The sequence below is a fragment of the Pleurodeles waltl genome, chromosome 9, assembly GCF_031143425.1.
Source record: "Pleurodeles waltl isolate 20211129_DDA chromosome 9, aPleWal1.hap1.20221129, whole genome shotgun sequence".
NCBI lineage: Eukaryota > Metazoa > Chordata > Amphibia > Caudata > Salamandridae > Pleurodeles > Pleurodeles waltl.
In genome coordinates this window covers 586,282,293-586,300,609 of record NC_090448.1, presented here as the reverse complement: position 1 = coordinate 586,300,609, position 18,317 = coordinate 586,282,293, and the positions used below count along the sequence as shown (strand labels likewise).

Genomic DNA, 18,317 nt, shown 5'->3' with positions numbered 1-18,317 from the left:
AGGAGGGAAGAAAAGAAAAGGGAAAACTTGTAGAGGGAAAATTCAAAAAGGGAACAAATGTATGAAGGGATTGAATTGACAGAATTTTAGCTGATACTAAAATTTGTGGGTGGTAGTTAGTGTGATGACACATTTACTCATCAGAGAAGGGATTGCTAGCGCAGGTGTATTAATAAAAATGATTAATGAGTTAATGTATTCTGAATAAGGAGTTTATGTAGAAAATATAATAATGTAGAAAAATAATGCACGCAATTGAAAATGTGATTACAATGAGTGGCCGCCAATGTTCGCAAAGTATACTTGCTAGTAGTTTAATATTGTGAAATGTTGAATATATGTTTGACTAATGTAGTGATATGTCATATAAAATGTTATGCCTTATGTCCTAGCTTTATTAATTATAGGCCTAAACTTAGCGTGGGTCTTGGCCTACTTGCCAGGCCTCATGTCAAAGCTGTATTTCTTAACGTTTAATAAATGGCTGTCCTAGAAAGTTAAACTGTGATTTTTCATTTTGCATTGTTTAAATGTGCTCATAACTAAAAGTTCTCATGAGAACCGACTGCTAGAAGATGCTGTCCTTGTTAATGTAACATTTTGTGTGTAATGCGTGTGAGCCTAACTTTCTCAGGAGAAGAACAATGGAGGTACTGACCGGAGTAGAAGCTGCAACAATATTGTTACCTGACAAGCCGGATGATGAGGACATTTCAGGAAAGCCAATCAATGACATGTGAACGGAGTAATGGTAGAATTCATAGCTTTGGAATTTTAGTTTTATTGAACAAAGTGTGAACATGTGATTAATTGACCAATAGGGATTTGGGAAATAGTTTTACTAGTTTTGATTTAACAACACTACACTGAGAGAAGACACCGTCATTGACCATTTTCTTGCTGGCCAAAAGGTCAATATTTTCTTGTGCGTCCTGACAAGAGACATGCTTAACTTTAATGCTTAAAGACTTAGGCCCTGATTTATACTTTTAGGTGCAAAACTGCACTAACACCGTTCTGCACCAAAACGTTTAGCACCGGCTTTCACCATTTCTGTGCCCCAGCCGTGCACCATATTTATGGAATGGTGGAAGCCGGTGCAAAGGGTAGGCTAGCGACAATAAAAATGACATTAGTCGGGTGGGGCTGGCGGTATGGAAGAAAGGGGTTTTGCACCAAAAAATGACATTAGGCAGGTTAGAGTAAACAAAAAAAAGACTCTAATCTGCCTAGTCATTTTCTGACGCAAAACCATCCATACCACATGACCCCTGTCTTAGAAAAGACAGGAGTCATGCTCACCACCCCAATGGCCAGCACAGGGTGGTCCCCTGGGTATGGCCATTGCACCCAGTGCCATGTAGGGGGTCCCATTTCAGGGTCCCCAATGGCACTTAAAAAAAGACTTACCTGTACTTACCCATACTTACCTGGGATGGGGTCCCCCATCTTTCGCTATCCCTCTGGCGTGGGTGGGGGTGTCCCTGGGCCCAGGGGAGGGCACTTGTGGGCTTATTCCATGGTGTTCCACCATGGAAATAGGCCCTCAGGTACCCTAACGCCTGCCCTGACCCAGGCATTAAAAAATGGTGTAAAGCAACCCCTCCTCCCTCACGCACAGGATAAATATGGCTCTTAGGCCATAGAGTCATTTTTTGCACAGGAACGCCTACTTTACATCTCATTGACGCAAAGTAGGTTTCCACATCCAAAAAATGACTTCAATTCCATAAATCTGGCGCTAGACGGGTCTAGCGTCAAAGTATAAATATGGGGTTAGTTTTGCACTGAATTTGCATTAAAAAAATGACACAAATTTGTCGCAAAACAAGTATAAATATGCCCCTTAGGCCCATATTTATACTTTTTTAGCGCCGCATTTGCGCCGCTTTTTGACGCAAAAGTGGCACAAACTTACAAAATACAATTGTATTTTGTAAGTTTGTGCCGCTTTTGCGTAAAAAAGTGACGCAAATGCGGTGCTAAAAAAGTATAAATATGGGCCTTAGTGTTTCTGAACTTTGATGCTGAATCCTGATTGCTTGCTGATCGACTGATGTCCTTAGGACGAAGACTCACACTGCTTGCTGATCCACACTGAGGATAGGTATTATGAATTAGACTGTTAATTATTATGCATATTTGCTTTTTCTTTCTAGGTACCAACTGTACTGTTTGATAGAACCATAGTTAGATGTTTTTTCAAATTTCTTTTACTAAATTGTTTTACATGAAGCCCTACATGCTGATGCTAATCTGGTGTTAGTTAAGTATCCTCACTAATGAAATGGTGTTAATAAGGAATGAAGCTTGATGAATTTCTCTGCTAAATTCGAATGTATGTAATCACTTTGACGCAGTTGACTTTGTTATTAATTTGTACCATAACCTTAGAATGTTTTGTAGTTCAAGCTTTGATTAGATTACGTTTCTTCCACCGCCTTGGATAGCCAGTATTGTTCCTGTATGTGTCTCATTTGTTTTTTAGATGAATCTACATGACCTTAGCATTGGTTATATAGGGAAATAAATATTCTAACTTTTACTAAAAGGTGTGGTTAATCATGACTGAGAGGTCATGGTGTGTGACAATTATTGACTCTATTGATTATTACAACCGTTCTATACACAACACACAACTGGAACAACTCATGCTTTTATGAATATAAACAAATATGCAGTGCATTTTTCGGTCTCCAGACGGGAGATCGTTTTCCTTACAAGTTATAGGGAAACGCTGTAAACATGTTAATGACTTGTTTCACCAATTTCCATACACAATTATTTATTTTGTAAGGATGTATCTAGAATGTGTGTATGAGCGTGAGTCCTAACAATGCCTCCCCCCAAAGGCCTTTTCACTGGCTGTGGTTTGGAGGGGTATTGTGGATGAAAGGAACATACCAACTGTGGGGCATGGACATGGGAGGCTGGTTCCCACAACTGACCTTCGGGTGGGTAACCTTTCCAGTCTATTAGATAAAAGAGACAACTTTGTCACCTAAAAGAATCAAGGATGCAAAGGACTTCGAATTCTTCATGATTATCCCTAAGTATGGAAGGTGGTGGGGGAAGAGGTTGAGTGGTGGGGAGGAATGGTTTGAGCAACAAGACATGAAATACTGGATGCATTTTATGTTCACTGGGAAGATTCAGTTTCATGGCTACAGGGTTGATAACTTTGAGGATGGTGAAGGGGCCTCTAAACCGAGGCTCCAGTTTACAAATCCCTGGTATGGATAAATAATGGGCGCAGAGCCATACTTGATCACCCTCTACAAATGTTGGTGCAGATGTGTGGTGTTTGTCTGCTTGCTGTTTCATCTTTTCCTTGGTGTGAAGTAGGATTTTTTTGGTCTTATTCCAATGTTTTGTAATTCCAATAAATGTGCATGTACACCGGGAATCTTTTGGGATATAGGAAAGGTATGCACTTAGGATGATAACCTAGATTGCAATAAAGAGGTGACATGTTATGAGCCGAATGAACTCTGTTGTTATATGCAAATTTGGCTAAGGGAAGTGCTTGCAACCAGCTACTTGTTAAGGTGGTAATTAAACAACATAGGAACTGTTCCATGGTTTGGTTAGTTAGCTCTGTTTGACCATCAGTATGTGGATGATATGCAGAGAATAGTCGATGGTCGATACGAAGAGACAACCATAGTTTCTGCCAAAATTTAGACACAAATTGTGGCTTTCGATCAGAGATAATTACGGATGGCAGGCCATGAAGCCGGACAATATGCATTATAAAAGGTTCGACTAACTCTTTTGCAGTAGGGACTTTAGTGAGAGGAATGAAATGGGACAACATATATATATATATGTATATATATATATATATATATATTTATGTATATATATCAATACTTTGCCAGAACACGCAGAACGCATCAGCGTTATCAAAACAACGTACATCGACTCCTTGAATTCCAGCGTGTTTATTTCAAATCCAAGTAAGATAAACCCTACGTGTTTTGGAACCTCCGCTCTTTGTTCACAGGTTATACCAGTGCCATTTTCGTTCACTACCTAAATACCATGTCACATGCACTCTCTCAAAAAACGCAAAAAATGGACTAACAAAATCGATAATCCTGAATAAAAGCGTTTGTATGTCTATCAAAAGTATTGAAGTAGCAGAATTTTATATTTTTTGATGAATAAGAAGCATGAGGTCTTAAAAAGAGTTATTTTTGAGATCTGCAGATGTATTGTGAAGTAGAAACAATGAGATCTCAGCATATTCAAAGATGGCCAAAATGCTTTTATTCAGGATTATCGATTTTTGTTAGTCCATTGTTTGTGTTTTCTGAGAGAGTGCATGTGACATGGTATTTAGATAGCGAATGAAAATGGCACTGTAATAACCTGTGAACAAGGAGCGAAGGCTCTGAAATGCATAGGGTTTATCTTTCTTGGATTTGAAATAAACACGCTGGTGTTCAAAGAGACGCCATACGTTGTTTGGATAATGCTGATGCGTTCCGCGTGTTCTGGCAACGTGTTGCTTTGATTTATAAGGGTTCGCTAACCTGCTGTGACTCGCCACGACTAAGAGGCTGGAACCTAGCAGTTTTTGGATGGAATATATATATATATAAATTCTAAACAACTAATAGAATATAAAAAAAAGAAAAACGTGCCTTAAATTTAGCTGTTCAGGCAATTGTTATTCAGGCAAAATTGTTGTTAAGACAGTAGTTGTTCAGTTCTTCGTTGTAGAGACTTTTTAGTTGTTTAGCAGTAGTGGTGTAGGCAAGTAGTTGTTTAGGACCTAGCTTTTCAGGATGTTTCCCCTCTAAATACAACTGAAAACTGAAGAATAGACCACTGATCTAGTATCTCAACAGTGAAAAGTCAATGTGTTGCAAGCTTTTCTGAACTGCAACCAGTTGGTGGTAAACCATAATGAGACGGTCAATTTCCAGATGGGTAGTGTCTCACATGTTACTGGATAGCTAACAAAAAATTCTACCTTACAGGCCTAAAGCTCTATATGCCAATAATAAAGCAACTACAACAGCTCTACTCAGAAATGCCCCCATTACGAAATATGTAAAGCATCTACTTGGATATCTGTCCAGGCAATTGCTAGGCTTTTTTCTTCTGAATCCCAAATGAAATGGAGGCCATGATTCCTTAAGGAAAACTGCTTACTCTCTTTTTAATTCCTCTGTTTATTAAAATGGATTGATATGCTATTCTATTCAGTGTGTATCACTATTATTCTACATTTCCTTGGGAAAAGGAGTTACCTGTAGAACACGTCAGTGTTTTTTCACTCCAAGCTCTGTCATAAAACACAATTCTGTGACTCTCCTGTCATGAGATCGAAGGGAACTACTATATTTTCTTAATGCCTGTGCCATTCTTCAGGACTTGATGTTGCAGGCGATTTTCAGAGTAACCCATCACTTTTGTTCCCTTGCTCAAGTGACTTAAAGGGCCAGATTTACAAGAAACGGGTGCACCTATGTGTTTCCCTCGCCGGCACTAATTTAAGCTGGCTGCACCAAGCAGGCATCCATGCACCGTAGTGCAAGGGTGTCTGCACCTACAATGGTAATTTGGCACTTCTATGTATGCTGCAAAGTATCATTTTTGGATTTTTTTTTATGGTCAAGAAGGGACACCTTCCTGCACATAAACAATCATCCAGGGCATTTTGCTTCTTCTATGTGTGCTGCAAAAAACGAGGAGGAATAAAAGCATTCCTCCTCGATTTGCCATGCTAACACCACCCCTGGGGTAGCGTTAGTTTTTGGAGCTGCAGCAGATTTACGATTTCTCGTAAACCTGGGGCAGCGTCAAAAGCAATGGGTGTTGTGATGGAACACCCACTGCAACAGCCATTGCACACCCCTCTGACACAGAAAACTATGTCAGAGGGGCTCATTTTTACAAGGAGGCTTGACACAACAAAAAGTGACCTCACACTTCCTTGTAAATTTGGAGCAGTGGTTACTGCCACCAGTGCGTCACAAAAAGTGATACTTCGGTGGCGATATATTTGGCCCAAAATGTTGAGGTGTTTCTACCTTGCCTGAATAGTTGTAATTTACCTGGTGTCACAGTTATGATGGAACATTCCATGTTTGCCTACATCCTACTGGTTATTAAAAATGGGGCCAAGGTAAATAAAATCTTTGCTGCTATCAATCAGTTCAAATTTAACGGAATGGCAAATTTCATGTTGTCTGGAAGAAACTGAAGCTAGATTGGTAAGAAATATATACCAAGTGAATGTGATGCTTTCATCAATATTTAAGACTTGAAAAATTGAAACCAGGAGACGTGATTAATAAAAAAAAACTCTATCCTCCTTCGTGCAAAATGTCTATTTCAAATAAACATAGTGCTAAGACTTTGAGTGATTTGTGCCAGTGGTTGCAGATGTTGCACATCACCACTTATATTTTGGGCCACATGCTTGTTTTTTCACTACTAGACCCTGACCCACAGCATGACAGAACATGCATTGGCAAAGCCAATAGGTCTCACCTATGCAAGAGCTATTGGCTTTGGCAATGTGTTTTAGCATTATGTGCACCAGAGTGACTGCTATTCAGCATGGCTAAAAGTTAGTGGTGTGGAGTGGGGTGTGGTAAATTGGAGTGGGATAGATTTGAGTAGAGTGGAATTGGGTAAACTGGGGTACAGTGGAGTGTGGTAGATTGGTGTAGAGTGCCGTGGGGTAGAATGGAGTTGGGTGGTTTGGGATAGGTTTGGGTAAATTAGATTGATTCGATTCAGCTGCCTCACCAACTTCTGCAACAAAAGATACATTAATCTATTAGTATTTAACGTTAGTGTGGAGATTTACAACTTAATAAAGTGCTTGTGACTGCATGATTTATGTGCATATGTGTTTTACACCATACCATGACATAGGAATACAGAGATTCTGTGTGTGCGTGTGTGTGTGTGTGTGTGTTTGAGTGTGTGGTGTGTACGTTTGCATGCAAATGTGGGCACAACCATAGTTGTAAGAGAGCAGCTGTGTATGGTAACCTTGTAAATGGGCAAATTTGGCAGGGAGAAATATGTTACTGTGAAAAACTGCTGTGTCGATTATTAGGTGTCCACTGGGTCATCTAAGTGTATTGAAGTTGCACCTGCCCCCATTACTCTTCCTTCTCCTTTAGCCCATTGACCAGTTATAACACATACATAAATTGCAGGGAACTCTGAAGCAACAGTACACGGAGCAGCACTTTTCTCAAGATAGAAACATCCTCCCACACAACAATTATGAGATTGGAGGCTTTGGTCACAGAAAAAAAGGTTGGTATTATAAGCAAGAATCTGGCATCTAGGGAAAAGGAAACCCTAGATAAAAGAGACAGCAATAATCTTATGAACTAAGGCAATCTCTTCAAGCTCAATTTACTTGAACATATAATATGGCATGAATGTGAAGTCTTTTCTTTTAATCCACTGATGGGTTTTCATATGTGATGGTATAAATGATGTTTCCAAAATACAAGAGAAAGTATGCAGGAGCAAGAAAACGCATAGAAATTTAAGAGTTTAGGAAATTACCAAGAACTGTTCTTAGGAGAAGGGGTTCATTGCAAATAAAATGAGAAACATCGATCCTGACTTTAACATGTCAGCAACAAAAATACTATAGTTTACATATTGTCACAGAGCGAGTCTACTGGCACAATGTAGTAATCCCTATATTGGAGTGGCATGCCTATGCCAATCTGTTAGTATACATCACAAGTTAGGGTGTCTTTCTCTGACTTCTGATAATTCTCTTAGACTTGGATAACAATGTTAAATGACTAGGTGGCCATTTTGGAAAACAGCGGTGGATCTTATGCTTTCATGTATTTGCTAGGTGGTTTCTTGGTTTGGATACATGTGACACTTGAGGCAAGGTATCATAATCAAACCCTGCTCTGGGGAGTGAGACAATTTTTCTGTGACATCTTTTGCTTTTTAAGCATATGAAACTCCAAACTCTATGTTAAGCCATTTCACATTTTCTCTTACTCACCACCTTTTAAATTTAATGGAAATACCACAATGAGCATAAACATAGGTCGTATAGTGTGTACAAGTTCAAACCTAACACCCTAGGCTCACAGGTTTCCTCCACATAGGTGTTCCACTGCACTGTTTTGCTGAGAAATTGCTCAGCATTAAACCAGCTGCCAGAATTCTCCATGCAGCCCAGACAACTGCACAAGAACAGTGTGTACTACGATGTGAATGTAATCAGAGACACAGTTATGTGTTCGTTTAGGTGATACTGTCCTAAACCTCTCCCAGATCACTATTAAAAACTCAGATGTAAATCAATACATTGAAATAATGTGCTCATTTACACCTAGTTCATAATATCTTCAGTTTTCCTTGTCAAGACTTGCAAACATGTGTGCTGCAAATAAAACATGTTAAGGTCTGGTGCTAGTGAAGACCTTCTGATTGTAATACATTATACATTTAATATACCTACATATAGGGGCTTTCAGCAAGGTCTGTTCATCCATTCTCTATTGCCGCCACAGCATACATGGGCCAAGATTTACAAGAAAATGACGGAGCAAGACACTGCGCCAAATTTTCATCTCCACGCTGCGTCATTTTCAAAATGCAGGGTTGCTCCGTATTAACAACAATACAGGACACCCTGTGTTTCCCCCTAAGCCGGTGCTAAATTTGCTGCAGAGCACCAATGCAGCCACCAAGTCCAAGGATGGCTACATTGCCGGGAGATTGTTTTTTTGCAGGAAGAGACACTTTCTAGCACAAAAACAATCTTTAATGTTGATTTGCTCTTTCTATGTGTGGGAATGCAGCACACATAGAAAGAGCAAATAACAGGGAAAATGAAAGCACTTCTCCTCCTTACACTATGCTAACACCAACCCTGCGGTGGTGTTCGATTTTGGCGCTGCCACAGATGTGTGATTCCTTGTAAATCTGTGGCAGCCTCAAAATGCAATGGGTGTTGCTGTGGAACACCCATAGCAACACCCATTGTACACCCCTTCCATGCAAAGTGCTGCATGTGAAGGGGCCATATTTGGCATTAAGGCCCTCATTAAGACAGTGGCGGTAACTGCCGCCTACCACCACGGCGACGGCCGCCAACATACCATCGCCGTGGCTACCAGTTGCCCACCCGCATTATGACCCTCAACGGAGTTCTGCCATAAGGCTGGCAGAATACTGCCGATGGTCATGGTTGCGGACGGTAAGGTAGCGCTGCTGTCAGCAGCAGTGCCACACCAGCAAAATATCGCCTACCGTATCATGAGAAATGATAAGGCCTAGCAGTGTTTAGCTGGTGGACGCTGCTGCTGACAGCAGCGCCGCATCCCATCTCCAGCCAGAGGACCCCCTGCACTCAGTTAAGTCGGGTGCTCCGACAGTAGAGGGGGGTGGGGGATGTGTTTGTGTGGGGGGGTGTTGTGTGTGTGTGGGGGTGTTGTGTGCGGGAGTGACTGATCAGGACTGCATGCAAGCGGGTGTGAGTCACGTTGAATGAGTGCGTGAATGCCTGACTGTGAGTGTGAGTGTACGTGTATTGTTGTGAATGCATGTGTGCGGCAGAGTATGTTGCTGTGTGTTGCGGTGTGTGGGTATGTATGTGTGCATGCGTGTGTGTATGTGTGTGCGCGTGTGGGTATGAAAATGTGCGGGGGCAGTAGAGGGAAGGGAACTATGGGGGGGGATTATGGGGAGGGGAGCGGGAGAGACCCCTATCAGTGCCAGGGAATGATTTTCCTGGCACTGATAGTGCCTACCGCCATGGTTTTCGTGGCAGTAAGATTGCCACGAAAACCATGGCAGTAGGGGGGTTCATAATCCCGAGTGTGGGATTGTGATGGCTGCGTGGCTGGAGACTGAAGTCTCCAGCCCAGCGGCCATTACCAACCTGGTGGACGGAGTGGTACATTGTTGGTTTGGCTTGAGCCAAACCGCCAATGTCATAATTTGGGAAAAGGTAGCACCAGCCTGTTGGCAGTACCTTTCCCCAAATTACCGCCAACTGCCAGGGTCGTAATGAGAGCCTGAGTCACAAAAAGTGGCTTAACACCAACTTGTAAATACGGCTCAGTGCACAGTGCCTCTGGAGCATCACAAAAAGTGAAGCTCTGTTGGCGCTAGGTCCTTGTAAATCTGTCCCACAGGTCAGAGGTTCAACCCACATCAGTATTTTGTTTAACTCTCTGTGAGTAACTGCATTCTGCCCTTGCACAATGTGCACTTATACACAAAAAGTAGTCCCCTTGTACAGTTTTACAAAATAATTAACAAACATTGGCAAAGCAAAATGTTGGCAACCAGTGCCAGGCCTATATACTTTGTCAGTTGTTGTTTCTGCTATGGTTGCAGCTCTATGTGGCATAGCATACAGGTTAATTATGAGCATCCACAAGGGATGCAAATTCCAAGTGGAACACTGAGAAGCACTTGACTTAAAGTGGTTTCACTTACCTTGGGCCTTGATCACTACATTGCTGTTCCTTGAACACTCCTACCCACTAAACCCTTTCCTTCCCAGAGTTGGTTCATCACAAACAGGCGGTTGTGAATAGACAGATTTTGGTACCCAAACTTGTAGCTGGTAGCACTTATCATGAAGAATTTATAGCATAGCCTAACATTCATGTTTTGGGGCATCTTTGCACAGAATAGCAGATGATTGTGGAAATGTAAAATTTCTATAATCAGTTAAATAAAATATGAATTATAAAAAGTACAGTTCGCCAGTCTATGGTATAGAATTTGTTTAAATTGCCAATCAATTAAATAATAACAAGGCCCAGAATTCAGCAAAAGTGGAAAATATGCATACCTACAACTTTATCCTTGAAGAAGCCCTAATTGTTGGGGGGAGATGTGTCATCTGTATTCAGTTGTCTGTTAATGTGCATCAATATATGGAGTGCAGCACTTGGGGCTTTTAAAAGAGTTTTGAGGATGGGTACTCTGTTTCAAAAGTGACAAATATCCTGTCCATCATATTACATGTGCATTAGAATATGCAGCAAAGTGGACAGGGTGTCATTCATGTTTGTGATGAAATACCCATCTGCCAAATTCTTAATTGTGCCCATTGTCCGTATCCAACCTTGTGTTCTATGGAAGAGGGCATTATTAGGATAAAACTAGGTTTGCTGCCCCATGTAAAATGTTATGGTGGCTTAGTTTGTGTGGACCAACTAAAGTAACACTTTGGTGTGGCAAGTTTACTGAGGTTTAGGACGTTGAGAGTGTCACACGGGAGTCAACTTCTACACTATTGTACTGATTTCAACATCAACTCTGATGTTTTCCTTAATTTGTAGCAACCTTACAGACAGTGTAGTGAGCTCTTTTGGTTAAGGTGTAAGTAGGATGTGATTTTGGGATTTATTTTTCTGCTGTGGAACAGCTCAGTTTTCAGGAGCAGTCTTCCCAAGGATTAGTTGAAACTGGGACTATAAGGGGTCTTTGAGCAGTATTTTTCACTCTTTTAACTTTTATTGACAAAGTGTATGCAAATTGGTTAATTAAAGGTTTGTGGCCAGAACATAGGTGCAAGGAAGCTTCTGGAGAAATACTCAAGCCTGTTGCAGAGAATATCAACTGTAGCTGAGATTTTTTACTGGACAACCACAGAAACCAATGGAGGTCTTTAATCTAATGGTTTTGCTTTTGATTCAGTCTGTCAATGTTTTTTTATTGGGAAGTTGATGTAAATTAAGTCACAACAGACTACATTTATCCAAGCCAAGGTTCACATCAACTTCAATCTTTGGCTGGTTTGTAAAAGAGATAGGTGCCTGAAAGCATGAGTACTTTAAAGATAGTGCTTAACAGATGCAACTATTTGTAGGGAAGACATTAAACCTCGTCTAAACATTAAACACAGATGTTTTTTTCTAGTATCTGCATAGAAACAGAGGCTGTTTGCAGAAGTTGTCTGCCACACGAATGCAACTGCCATATGCTTAGCGTTCCTTAAAAATACAAACTCTGCTTTGCAACAATTAGACGAGTGACATTAAGTCGGTAGTAGATGTAATCCAAGCACTTTGCCTTCTATATCCTTCTGACTCCTGTTTGGTTTTTCATGAAGAGATACATTTGGGTATCATCAGTCTGCTTCAGGGATTGATCATGGTGCTATCTCATCACCAGACCCAAAGATCCCATTCAGTATTAAATAACAAGAGGCGAAAGAACACTCCTGCAGCCGAATGCGCACACTAGAATCATATGAAGTCAATGTGTGGTGCCAAATTTGGAACAAATTTGCCTGGACTGAAGGGATAAATCCACTAAAGTTTACCCAGAAAATACAAATTCATTGTTTAGAGACTGGAACTTCCGAGAAGCACCACTAAATGTAATACATTTTACACCAAAGAACGGTAAAATGATAAAACAGACGTACAGAAATTATTATGGCAAAATACTGGATATAAATATTTTCTTTCGTTAACCTTGTTTTCATTTATTTCTGTCGAAGAGGCCTTTGGAGAGGCTGAGAGATGAAACCCATTTAGGCACAATATGGTACATTTGCAATAGTTATGGCATTAAAATCCTGTGATTCTAGGAAAATCACTTTATTCCCCATGCCTAAAAAGAGATGAATGCAACCCTGTCTAATATAATTTGGTGCTCCTGTAAAGCTCTCTAATGCCCTTGGGCCACAAATGCAATACATAAAACTGCATTAGTTTTCACAAGGCTTGTGCATGATAATTATCTTCTTAGATCGTTACTTAGCTTTTTTCACTGGTGATTGTGTAACAGATTATTGTTGCGTAAAGTATTGCTGTGCTGTCTCTCCACACAACAGCTTTTAATAGTCTGATGCGACCCATGATCCTTCCACATGTCGTACACAAGAAAATTTTAGTTTCTCTCCTTAGTGAAAGCTTGTTTGTCTGAAGCAGTGCTTAATTAGTGCTGGCGTTTGAAGATAGTGGCACTGTACTGTTTCTGGGGATCAGACTAATTTTTAATCACCAGACCCTTGCAAGGCAGAGAAAGCCAGAAAAGGGAGAAAGAAGTAGAACCCAAAAAATGGAAAACATTGTCAAATGAGTAAAGCAGATATATAAAAAAAAAGAACCTGCCAGAGTGAGCAAAAGAGACAAGAAGTGTGGGATGGAGAAAAAAAGTGGGATGAGGTATAATCAAACTAGTCATCCCTGACGTCCGGCTAACCTGCCATTCAGCAGAGCCGAGGTCACAGGGCAACCTTTGGGCCTCTGCCTTTTTAGGTCTCGCCTAGGCAGCCCATGCTTTGCCTCTCGAGACATGCTGTATCTACTGTCTGGGATTTCAGCACGCCCATCAGTTTTGGTCCGTTCCTTCATGTGCCTTTCGAAATTCCTTTGTTTTAGTTGGTGAATAGTTTCCATTTGTCCTCCCTTTTGCTTTTTTGGTCACACCCTGAAGACTGCCCCTATGACATGGATCACTTCACTATTGGCTATATGGTAGTTTCAACGCACTACTTTTTCTTTTGGGTGGGCTTGTTTGCTTTTTATGAACGTGCTCAGTCGAGGGAATGCAAATCATGTCTTTATCTTGTTTTCTGCTGTCGTTGGTTTGAAGAATGCTTTTTCAGCCAGGGTCTATGCTGTTTGTCATCCTATAACATTTTTGATTTCAATAGATCCAATGTCCAAACCTTAAATATTAAACTTACTCAATGGAAGTGTAGTTTAAGAAGATGGCCGACGGTAGGATCAACCTATTAACTGACATGACCATGTGCACTCACCTGAAATCCAGGTTCCGCAGGAGAGAAGAGATAAAACTTTCACCCCTAAAACTATTCTTTCTTATCTGAAATTAACAGGGAATGAGCGAATAGCCTCTGGGGGGAAGGAATAGGGAATAGGGAATTGGGAATGGAAGATAAACTGGTTCTCAAAGGAGCATCACTACTGTTCTTTGAATTTTGCTTCTCTTCTGGATACATGAACTTTTGTTTTAAAAATAAAAGAACAACAAATATTTCCTGAGTCTTTTCAGTACAAGATAATACGCTTTTGCCCATTAATTTGAACTATCACAATATCTTGAAAAAGGGACATCAATAATAGTCGTCCCTCGATTGAGCAATCATTAGAAACATTTTCAGAATTCAAAGCAATTTGTTATATATAAAATCAAGAGTGCAGTCTCTTGCCATTCACAGTCACACCATGGGTTAGCTTCAAAACTAACTGCCTAGGAGGCCATAGCCAAAAAAAATGTCGAGAGATGCCTTTGAAAGTTCACAGCACTTAACTTCAATGTTACAAGGTAAATCACTCTTCAAGTTGTCTTTTGGAAAATAAAAATATATATATACATATATTTTTGCGTGTTTCTCAGCATTGAAGGCTGTCTGTAACAATGTATCAAAAGGTCATTGACCTCAGAAGAATTGAAAGTGGGGAGAAGAGTGGGGAATTACTCACGGACTGGCTTCTCCTGGGAATTTGCAATTGTTTGTAGGAAGGCGGAAACAACTTTGAAAATTCTCCCATTGTTGAGAAATGCGTCCGCAGAACACTCCGTCAATGCTTTGCACGGAAAGGATGACCTCTGACAGAAATGCCGAACTCCAGCTGCACTGGGGAAGCCTGAGAGGGTGGGGAAATCTCAAAGCCAAGCACAGAAAACTCTTTGGTAGTTCTATTTATAGAGTGGTGTGCAAGGTGAGGAGCATGGATGCTGGAAACATGCTGGTGATGAGTCATCAAGCACGTTGTCAGTTTCATGATTCACATAACAGAATTCAATGTATCAAGAAATATTCTGTACACAATTCACAACTGGAACAAATAGTGGTTTTATGAATATAAACAAACATGGAGTGCATTCTTTGGTCTCCAAACGGGAGATTGTTTTCCTTACAAGCTATAGGGAAACGCTGTAAACATATTAATGACACCAATTTCCATACATAATGATTTATTTTGTAAGGATGTATCCAGAAGTGTGTGTGCGAGTGTGAGTCCTAACAGTACCTCCCCCAAAGGACTTTTCACTGGCTGTGGTTTGGAGGGGTATTGTGCATGAAAGGAACGTACCAACTGTGGGCATGGACATGGGTGGCTGGTTCCCATGACTGCCCTTCGGGTGGGTAACATTTCCAGTCTTTTAGATAAAAGAGACGACCTTGTCACCTACAAGAATCAAGGATGCAAAGGACTTCTTCATGATTATCCCTAAGTATGGAAGGTGGTTGGGGAATAGGTTGATGGTGGGGAGGAAGGGTTTGAGCAACGACACATGAAATACTGGATGCATTTTATGTTCACTGGTAATATTCAGTTTCATAGCTGCGGGGTTGATAACTTTGAGGATGGTTAAGGGGCCTATAAACCAAGGCTGCAATGTACAAACCCCTGGCATGGATATATAACAGGTGCTGAGCCACACTTGATCACCCTCTGCAAATGTCGGTGCAGATGTGCAGTGTTTGTCTGCTTGTTGTTTCATCTTTTTGTTGGTGTCAAGAATGTTTTTTTGGGTCTGATTCAAGATGTTTTGTAATTCCGCTAAATGTGCATGTACATCGACTTCTTGTGGGATGGTAGGAAAGGTATGCAGTTAGGATGATAACCTAGATTGCAATAAAAAGGTGACATGTTATGAGCCGAATGAACGCTTTTGTTATTTGCCAATTCGGCTAAGGGAAGTGCTTGCAACCAGCTACTTGTTAAGGTGGTAATTAAACAGCATAGGAACTGTTCCATGGTTTGGTTAGTTCACTCTGTTTGACCATCAGTATGTGGATGAAATGCAGAGGATAGTCGATGGTCAATACGAAGAGACAAACATAGTTTCAGCCAAAATTTAGAAACAACTGTGGCTCTCGATCAGAGAAAATTACGGATGGCAGGCCATGAAGCCGGATAATATGCATTATAAAAGGTTTGACTAACTCTTTTGCAGTTTGGACTTTAGTGAGAGGAATGAAATGGAACATCTTGGAGAATAAATCCACTACCACTAGTATACACGTATTTCCCTCTTATCTTTTGGTACATCGGTTACAAAATCCATACTAATAGTATGCCATGGAGCTGGTGGTTCTGGTAGAGGAATGAGCTTTCCTATGGGAGTGGTATGTGAAGGTTTGTTACACACACACACCGGACAGGTTCGTACAAAATATTTTACTTCTGCATCTAGGGAACTCCTCCAGAATTGTTGTGTGCACAAGTCCTTGGTCTTGCGCTCTCCCGGATGTCCACTCAAGGAGGACGAATGACACCATTGAATAACCATCCTTCTCAGATTCTTAGGGCTAATCAAAGCCTAATTAGGATAACATAGATTATCAGAAATCGAGTGAAGTGGATGTGCTAACCATTGTTTCGCATCTTCCTTTTGCAATTCTTGTTTTAATTTGTCTAGGAACAGAAGCTCCTCTGAGCAAATGCCTATAATTTTTTCAGGAGGGATCATTGGAATTGGTGTTGTTTGTCTTGTATCTGTTTGTGTTGTGGTGACTTGGAGGCGTCAGTCTTGAATTGTTGTGTACCGGGTCTATAAGTTATTATGAAATCAAATTCATTAAAGAAAGACACCCATCTCATTTGTCGTGGGGTAAGTGCTTTTGAAGATCTAAAAAATTGTAAGTTCTTATGGTCTGAATAAATAGTGATGGGAAAACGAGCCTCCCACAAATGATGTCTCCATTCCTGAAAGGCCAATTTTATGTCTAAAAGTTCTCTTTCGGCTACTCTATAGTTTTGTTCTGCCGGTAAAAGTTTTTTAGAGAAGAAGGCTACTCGGTGCATACTCCCGGTTTCAGGATCTCGTTGGGAAAGGATCCCACCTACTGCCATTTGTGAACCATCAGCTTCCACATAATAAGGTAGGGAAGGGTTTGGAGGCCTTAAGATTGGTGCAGTTGTAAAATTCCCTTTTAATGAGTCAACAGCTTGTTGTGCTTCGGAAGTCCACTTAAAATGTACCACTTTTCATAACAATTGAGTAAGTGGGGTTACCGTGTCAGAAAAGTAGGAGATAACCTATCAATTAACCATGGGTCCCCTCTAATTTTGTATCTCTCGTATTGCTCTCTAAGGCAATCATTTTCCTCCCTTAGTTGCTCTACCTCAGCCTGAACCTGCATCAGAGCCAGTGCAAGATCCTCCCTGTTGACCTCTGGCTGAGACATCTTCACTCGGGCGGAGTTCATTTTCATGCGCTTGGCTTTCTGACATGACCATGTCCACTCACCTGAAATCCAGTTTCTGCGGGAGCAAAGAGATAAAACCCTCACCCCTAAACACTTTTCTCTCATATCTGAAATGAACAGTGAACAAGCGAATAGCCTCCGGGGGGAAGGGATAGGGCATTGGGAACTGGGAAGGAAAGAGAAACAATACACTAGTTCTCAAAGGAGAATCACTATTGTTCTTTGGATTTTGCCTCACTTCTGGATAGAGGACCCTTTGTTATAAAAATAAAAGAACAACAAATATTTCCTGTCTATTTTCAGTAAAATATGATGAGCATTTGCCCATTAATTTGAACTATCACAATATCTTGCAATAGAGACATCAATAATAGTCGTCCCTCGATTGGACAATCATTAAAAACACTTTCATAATTCAAAGCAATTTGTTATACATCAAATCTAGAAATCAGTCTCTTGCCATTCACTGTCACACCATAGGTCAACTTCAAAACGAACAGCCTAGGGGGCTATAGCCAAATAAAATATTGAGAGTACTTTGAAAGTTCACAGCACTCAACTTCAATGTTGTGAGGTAAATCACTCTTCAAGTTGTCTTTGGTAAAAAAAAGAAAAAAAAATCTTTGTTGCATGTTTCTCAGCATTGAAGACTGTCTGTAATAATGTACCAAAAGGTCACTAACCTCAGAAGGTTGAAAGCGGGGAGACAAGCAGGGAATTTCTCACAGACTGGCTTCTCCTGGGAAGCTGCGATTGTTTGCAGGAAGGCGGAAACGACTTTGAAAATCCTCCTGTCATTGCGAAATGCATCAGCTCCAGAGCAGACCACTCCGACAATGTTTCGCACGGAAAGTATGACTTCTGACAGAAACTCGGAACTCCAGCAGCACTGAGGGAACCTGAGAGGGTGGGGAAATCTCGAAGCCAAGCACAGAAAACTCCTTGGCAGTTCTATTTATAGAGTGGTGTGCAGCGCGAGGAGCATGGATGCTGGAAACGTTCTGGTGATGAGTCATCAAGCACGTTGTCAGTCTAATGATTCATAGAAAAGAATTCAATGTTTCAAGAAACCGTTCTGGACACAATTCGCACCTGGAACAACTCGTGCTTTCATGAATATAAACAGACATGCAGTGCATTCTTT

General features: G+C 40.8%; 1 long non-coding RNA gene across 1 annotated transcript in view; it reads right to left on the bottom strand.

The window, feature by feature from the left end:
• Nucleotides 1–18,020, bottom strand: part of LOC138258679 (uncharacterized) — a 155,788-nt gene extending 137,768 nt beyond the window's left edge. The window contains exon 1 of the long non-coding RNA XR_011198497.1: nt 17,857–18,020. This is a non-coding gene — a long non-coding RNA (uncharacterized lncRNA). The remainder of the gene's footprint in view (nt 1–17,856) is intronic.
• Nucleotides 18,021–18,317: the final 297 nt, after the last annotated feature.